At 40.3% G+C, this 8003-nt stretch overlaps 2 long non-coding RNA genes across 2 annotated transcripts; one reads left to right on the forward strand and one right to left on the reverse strand.

The window, feature by feature from the left end:
- Nucleotides 1-2052: 2052 nt before the first annotated feature.
- Nucleotides 2053-3760, reverse strand: LOC111941750 (uncharacterized). The gene is made up of 3 exons (XR_002870235.2): nt 3691-3760; nt 3097-3139; nt 2053-2134 (listed from the first exon to the last, which is right to left on the reverse strand). It is a non-coding gene; the product is annotated as an uncharacterized LOC111941750 (long non-coding RNA).
- Nucleotides 3761-4134: 374 nt separating this feature from the next.
- On the forward strand, nt 4135-7993 carry LOC147648375 (uncharacterized). The gene is made up of 3 exons (XR_015280976.1): nt 4135-4173; nt 7697-7718; nt 7933-7993. It is a non-coding gene; the product is annotated as an uncharacterized LOC147648375 (long non-coding RNA).
- Nucleotides 7994-8003: the final 10 nt, after the last annotated feature.

An 8003-nucleotide genomic window follows, 5' to 3' on the forward strand; every position in this document is an offset into this window, starting at 1 on the left:
AGCTGGGAAGGACTGGTACTTGTAGTATGGGAAGAGTTTTTGCTCCCTTTGGGAAGCAAGGCTGTTGGCTGACACCTCACACTCTTCTCTTACCCGGAATTATGATTTCAGTCTCTTGATGTAATAAATGAACAAACCAGCAAATGCAAACCAGCACACTGAACTGGTGCAGATAATTGTGTCTTTCTGGGTCCTGCATATGAGGATATATTCATTCATCTTGGGTGGGGGGCGTGGCTAAAAAATTGCTTTTGCAATGAAGGTTGCTGTTTGGATTTGTTCAAATTTGTTCAGTATCTGTCGCTATTTTTTTTTTTTATTAACATAGCTTTAGTGGAACTTGATTTCTCTCACCTATGAGTATAAGGTAAAACGTGTTTCCAAGGAGCAAAAGGGTTAAATGTTGTGCCTGGTTGTCTGCAAAAAAGGATATGGCATCAGTAAATGTATCATGCAAATACATGGATTGCTACATCATCCAGTAAAAACCTCAAAGCTTATTTTTAATTAAGTTTCTAGCATAATTGTTATTTTATCAGAATTGCTGTATCTCTTCCTTTTTTTAATTGTAAGTATCTGTTTCAAGCTGTCTGGAAACTCAGCAGGAGTTGGTGAGTTCTTTTGCTCATCTCTTACTCATCCTACATGTTTTAACTTGAAACCTCGCCTAAGGATAAGACTTTACAACCTTATAACTGGCTCATTTCCATAAGGTAAAATTAAGTGGATACAACACAAACAGCACTTGTGGCAAACTGCTACTTTTTTTTCTGAAAAAATAATTTTTTTCAAGCATAGAATACCCCTGCCCTTTTGGAAAAGGGAGGAATAAATCTCCCTTCACAAATTTTCTCCCAGCTTGTCTCTCTCAACTCTTCCAAAGAGTTTCCCATTTCTCCAGAGGCCTGTGCTCTATGTTCATGAGCAAACATTAGGTTTCCTGTGCACTTTCTCTAAAAGAAATTTTCTCTCCCATTACAGAATTTTTAAAAACTTTTAGAGGCAGTTCAGGCAAGCTTCAAGTAAATTGAACAAAATACCACACCATGTGGTTCAGGAGATTGACAGTGAGTTGGTAATATACACACCTGCTAATTTCTCTGGTGTGCTCTGTGGAAATTAAGTATAGTAGGAACAGGTTTTTTCCTAGAGTTTTGGTTGTGCTTGAAGATGTTTTACTGGCACCTCCTCCCCCAGCTTTAGAATCCACGTCCATAACTTCAGGGACAAAACTTAAAGTACGTCGAGTGTGCTTTGCGGCAGTTTAAATGCTTTTATAATCGTAAGTGCTGCAAAACGCTGTGCTTCACCTGCAGGTCGAGCTTCTCTGTGTCTGTGGTGTCAAGATGACTCCCTCCCTTAGTTCATGAGCAGCTGGAGATTTTACATATAGTCTTGGTAAAAAACTCCAGCAACGTGAGCATGAGAGTTCTGTGGACTTGGGAATACACTTTGAAGGAGTTACTATTTTGTGGAGATACTGATACGGGGATCTGATGATACCCACATACAATGCCTGTTCCCTGTGGTTATGCTATTTTAGAAGGCATACAAGAAAGTTTCCCATATCTGTGGAAGAAAAGATCCATAAATTGCAAGAATCAGAATTGCAGGTGGTTCACTAGAGATTCCTCTTTGGTGAAGCCTGAAGTTGCACTGAAAGATGTGCAGAAGGGTAGGAAAATACAAAATAGAGTGCAGTGGAAGTACAAGATGCAGTGCACTGCACTTCAGGAGGACGGCTGCAGACCAGAACTCTTGACTAGGCACCTGCAGAGCAGGTGTGAAAGAGACCAGCCCCAGGCTTGTCCAGGTGCCTGAGGGCTGCCTGTGAGGGTGTCAGCACGTGCTGGTGCATGGCAGGTCTCTCTCTGCAGATGGGCTCAAAAGCCCACATACCTTGCTGTGCCTGATCTTTTTTCCCCCCAGGAGGAGGAAGTCGCCTGTCAGAGACTGACTTACCGATGGAGATGAGTAGTTCATTCTTGGGTGAGGTTTTTTTTGCATCATTTGCATGATTGCATCAGCCACGGTGCCCTGGGGTGGTCTGGTCTGGTGTAGAGCTCAGCCAGGAGAGGCATGGAGGTGTGCAGCATCCGGAGCAAAATGAGACCGCCTGGGCATGTTCTTTGTGCTGGACAAAATGACAGCACTTAAATTACAGCATTGTCAGTATCTTATAGTGGATTTTACTTGGGTTGTTATTTTCTGTTCTTAGAAGAACACAAATACCAAATAGCAAATTTTCATACACTTGTGTTTTGTAACCAGTTGAAGTGGCTCTTAATGATGGCAATGGACAGATACAGCGTTGGTCTTTGATATGTGATAATGGCTTAATTGGAAGCCTTGAAAGGAAAAGCTCTGCATCTTCCAGGACAAATGAATCCACTGCACAAATATTTCAAAACTTTATAAAATTTTCAGATTTTTATGCAGTATATTTTGATATTTACACAGTGATGCTTTCCTGAAGCAATACCCATGACTGTAATTTGTATGCTTAATAAATGGTCGATTTACCTTCCTGTGGGAATGGTAAGTTTGCAACTTGTTAAACGGTTTCATATCCCACTTTATGAACTGCCTTCTCAATAGACCTGTGGTTTTATCACATGCTCTTTGACTTAATTTCACTGTCTTTGGATACAGTTATCTTGTAGCTGTTAATTTGTCATTTTGTGGTTTTGTACCATTTTTTTCAATTACTTCTGCACTGACTAAACGCTGCTTAACAGCACCATGGCACTATAACATCTTTCCTGTCTGCAGATCTCTGACATGCCTCCTGTTTATTGTTATTTGGGATACATCTAGAAGACAAGTTGTAAAATTAAGATTGTTCCTTCAGTATATAACAGAAAAGGACTTGGAATTTTATAAAATTGAGCAAATATCCCAGATCTACTTTACATAAAACTTGCAGACATTAAAGATACCCTTGTTACTTTAGACTGTAATATCTTAGGAGTGTAATTTTCTTACCATAATGCTGGCATTTCTTTTCTCAGACATGGGGCCTTGCTGAGACCCTCATAGCTAAGTCTGCATGCAAAAATAACAGCATTTAACACTTTTGTTAGGTGCTGCAGTTACCTGAGCTGTGGTGGCTTCCTTCATAGTGACTTCTGTAATAAAACTGAAAATTAATTTTTATTAGGACTGTGATGTGGATGATGCATTCTTAAATTCCAGCATCAGTGGCAGATTTTGAAAGATTTCTGTAGAGATTACCTTTGCTGTGCAGTTTTATGTGTAAGGGCTGTGGTCAAGCTACATGTGCAAAGATGTGCAACGAGAATGCCTTTCCAGGGTGGTGGTGTTACTGTTGTGTTTTTTGTTTTATTTGGTTGGTTGGTTTGGGATTTTTGGGGTTTTGTTTTAACTTTACATTAGTTTTCCAGTAAAGACTAGAATAAGTTCAGTGTAAAAATAATTTAAGCATAAGGCAAATTAAAAAGCATCAGTTAAAAAAGGGGTGAGAGCAAGGAAAGTAAGTAGAACCAAAAGTGTCTTGTTATTTTTTCCTCAGAAGATTTTGTTGATTTATCATTTCCCTACATTTCACAGTGTGCAGCTGACGGCACTCGTACAGGTTTTCCCGTGGGATGAATAATGAGATGCCGTTGGGAAACGTGTGGCTTTTGGTAGTTTATAAACGATAAAAACATAAAGAAGCACCTAAAATACCTTGGGAGATTCAGAGCACTTAGGATTAGCGGCGGTGGCCTGCAGTAGTTACTGCTGTTGTAATGGAGGCTGCAGGTGTGCTGCAGCGTGTCCCATGCACATCAGTTGGTGTTTTGTACCCTCACCACAAAGTCGTACAGGCTGCAGCTCGTGTCAGCAGAGGGACTGGGGAAACGGACCATGAATTGCATGGTTTCCAGAGCTTCCCACTGCTACCCTCACACCCTCAATAGGGCATGAAGGTAACAAATTCTGCTGAGGCCAAGGATAAGAACTGGCACCTCTGTGCAGGAGCAGCTTTGCTGTTTAGTTGTCTAGTTCAGCTTTTCAGTGTGCTAGGGGACTGGGTGCTGCATGGGCTGTCAGCAGAGACTAACTGCCTGCGTCACAAAGCGGGCAGTATTCTCCATTTGAATTCAATGTACGCGGTTCTGGGAGACTACGAGGGAACAGAACCTGCATCAGCTTTTTTAGTGTGACTAGGTAGCTTTAAAAGGAGAAGTTTGCTTCACACTGGGGTCTTTGAGACCTGAATGCCTTTTGGGATTTCTTCTCTTACGAGGGAGAGGGATTCACTTATGCGTGTATTTTCTTCTCCGTACCATTTGCTCACAAGACTTTACTTGCTCCCAGTTTAGTCTTTCCTTTTTTGCAATTCAGAAGAAATATTTAAACTCTTTCTCCTTGCTAACGTGGACCTCTTGATTCAGTAATGCCTCAGCTTGAGCAGCATACTGGTAATAACTGCTACACCCCAGCCATGGTTGAGCAGCTCTATTTCCCAGCCCTGCCTAGTGAAGTGTGATGGGTTTGGACTGGTGTTGGAATTTGGACCATAGCCACGATTTTACACCGTTCTCAGAACATCTTGTTACCCCCCCGGCAGCCAGGATTGCAACCTGACTACTGTACACTTGTGTTTCTGCCCCATGAGAGCTGCAGCCTATAGACTTGTAATTAGTATCTATTGGTGTGGTGGCTGATGAACTGAGCACTAATTTAGACCAAAGCATCCTTTTTAAACTATTTCAGCAGGAACTGCTACCAGAACTATCTCAGCATGTTGTGTGCATTGTCCCCAGAGTGGAGATGAAAATCTCATTTCCATCTCTTCTACGTGACAAGCAAAGCAAATGCAGTAGTAGTAGTACATTTCTCTGGAGAACAGGAGTGTTATTCTTTAAAGTATGTTCTCCAATTCTCTTCACTTTATTTTAAAACTTAACGTAGTAGACTTGTTAGCTGATAGAATGGCCAGAAATAATTGGGCAAACACAAAGTGCTAGGGGGAATTTAGGCTGGACATCAGGAAAAAGTTCTTCACAGAAGGAGTGAGTGGGCATTGGAATGGGCTGCCCTGGGAGGTGGTGGAGTCACCATCCCTAGAAGTGTTTAAGGAAAAACTGTATGTGGTACTCAGTGCTATGCTCTAGTTCATAAGGTGGAGTTATGTTGTAGGTTGGGCTTGAGGATCTCAAAGGCCTTTCCCAGCCTAGTTAATTCTGTGATACTGTGAAAGTGAAACCTAATTTTTATTTTTTTGATTTTTTAATTTTTTTTTTTTGTGACAGTCCCAGGTTCTGTCTTACTAGTGCTTCATAGTTTTGGGTTTTGGGGGTTTTTTTTAGAGACAATTATTTAGGTTCTAATTGCAAAACCTTTTTCTGGACACCCTCAGAGAGCATCTGAATAAATGCATGAAGAGTTACCAGTTGCATTTTTATTTAATGGGTCAGTCAGCCACTTTCCCAACCTGCTTTTAAATTCCACTCGGAGAAGACAGATGCCATGTCCTGCTTGCACCTACATGTGCTATGCATCACCTCTAGTGACTGGTTGCTGCTTCCACCTCTTAACGTGGTTCACATTTCGCAGGAAGCACATCCTGCTTTTCATCAGCCATAATAAGGCTGCAGCAGCTTGTGGTGTTGATGATACACAAAGGGAATGGGTAATTTAATGAAGCACCAGGTGTCTGAAGGACATAATTTCTTCAGTATGAAATACTTGTTATTGGAAGTAATATTTGGCATTTCAGAGAGGTCTGTTTTCTTGGCTTTTTAAGGGGACTTTTTTCCACTGCTGTCAAGCTTGTCTTCTAGAATGAATTGGCCTAGTTCAACAATAAAACACCACCCAACGAAACTACAAAAAAATGCACCCCAGTTGTAGGGGTGTAATTAATTGTAGGGGGTACAGGCTATGTAACTTGCACATTGTTCAGAAAACTACAAAAAAAAAAAAATCCCCACTTTTCCAGTCAGCTACCCTCTGATGGCTTCATTTCATACAGGTTAATTGTTGTGGTATCTTACCAGCAGCAATGACTCAGACTATTACAACTCAAGAAACTGTGACCAGCCCTAAACCTTTCATTCCCATCCTGAGTAGTGCTGGTGGTAATGTTTCATATTAATGATTGACTAACCTCTTCCTGGGCTAACTTTGATGTCTGATTTTTAAAAAAACCTTCCTGTATCCAGTTTATAGTGCCTTTTTAAAACTTAATCCCTGCTCCAGATGAGCTTCCTGTATGATCTTGGTTTTCAGAAATCTGGGATGTTTGCTTCAGTAGCATTCAGCAAAGCCACAAGCTTGATAACAAGCAGTAAATCCAGATGTTGTCCTTAATCTGATGCACGTGGTGAGCTTTGAAAGAGGTTTTGGTGTGTATTGGGTTTACAAGGGAGGTTTTTTTTTTCCATAAACTTGAACTTCCCATCCCTGTGGATAGCCTCTGGTAGCAGTTCCTTGTCTAGATTATAGGAATATCTGTAAAAGACATTTTGTTACCCTGGTAGAATTTCTCTCTGGTACACCTGTTGGTATCTTCACTGGATTTCAATTTGCTATCAATTTGCAGAAATTATTAGCTGGGGTGTAGGTTTTCTGATGGCTCCTGCTTTTGTACCAACTCCCCTGTCTTGGAAGTGTTTCTGTGAATATAAGGAAGCCTTAGTCAAATGCTCCCCCCCTTCAAGAACTGGGTTAGAAATGAGGGAGACCCTGTGCTGGATCACCACCAGTGTCAGCACTGCTCAGCTTTTACAGTGCAGCTTCATTGGGCTGCTTTTGAAATGTCCCCACAGCTCTCTGCACATGGCAGGGTTTGGCACGAGGAGCCAGCTTGGCCAGTGTTCCCTTTTGCTCCCCCTGCCTTATGTCACCGAGCTCTGCTTATAATCCATAATCTACTCCTTTTAAATTAGTGTCTCCACGCCCTCTTGAAAACTGTTTGTCTGTTAGGCTGTGATGTGTGTATGGCAAATGCTTAATTTGGTCCAACTTAGCAGGGTGCATCCCCATGCTGCTCTAAATCTGTAGGTGCATACTTCAGTTCTTTATTTTAAATATTTATCTATATGGTTTTATTTACTTCTTTCAAGGTCAAATTTACACCAGTAGCCCAGTGAATGCAGTCAGACTGTGGGTAGAAAATTACAAAAATTGCAGTGGTTTGAGTTTCTGTGCTCACAATGGTAGTTGAGGTTTTTTTGTCTCATGGAAAATACTGAGAAAAAGTCACTTGGGTATAAAATATGTGAGTTTTGTAACCCAGCCTGATTTGATATAGGTTAGAGAACCCATTCTGCTGGCAGTAGCTACCTGGGCCATTACTACTGTGGTCATTACTACCTGGTCATTATAATTTCATCCAAATTACTGAAATCTGTGTGGGAAAGAAGCAAACACTTCCACAGACAATGGGAATTTTGAAGGGCTTACACAGAGAAAAGGGTGTAGTTCAGATAATGCCACAAAGCTGCCTGTATTTTTGTTAGATAACTGTTAATTCCCCTTCTAAAATCATCAAGGTGTTGAAGTTGATTTTATTTAGTCATGTAATTAATGTAGTTTATTGAAGCAATGTTTTTGAAGTTAACTATTTGAAATGCATTTCATGGCTGCTTAGACATAGTTACTTAAGTACCTAGCCTGGTATGCTATTTAATTCTCTCCTTGATTATTATGTTTTAATAAAATTATTTCTTTAAAATCTTTCAAGCATTCCTAACATGGATGGCAAAGTAAGTAGATCAGGTCAGAAACTTTTGTTTAAAAGATTGCACTAGATATGGAATTCATCTGTATTATTGTGGCAGTAAAAAAAAAAAGCAGAGTATGTTTCTATTATTTTTTTTGTCTTCAAAAACTCTCTAACCATTACATCTGAATCTGAATTTCTCACCATAGAGTTGTAAAAAAATTGCATTTAACAAATGTGATTCAAAATTTTTGCAGATAAAACTGTTTCACAGTGTCCTTTTTTTCTATTGATCCATCCTGAAAATCAAATCAGAGAAGGTAATTAC

The sequence above is a fragment of the Cyanistes caeruleus genome, chromosome Z (assembly GCF_971803275.1).
Source record: "Cyanistes caeruleus chromosome Z, bCyaCae1.hap1.1, whole genome shotgun sequence".
NCBI classification, from domain to species: domain Eukaryota; kingdom Metazoa; phylum Chordata; class Aves; order Passeriformes; family Paridae; genus Cyanistes; species Cyanistes caeruleus.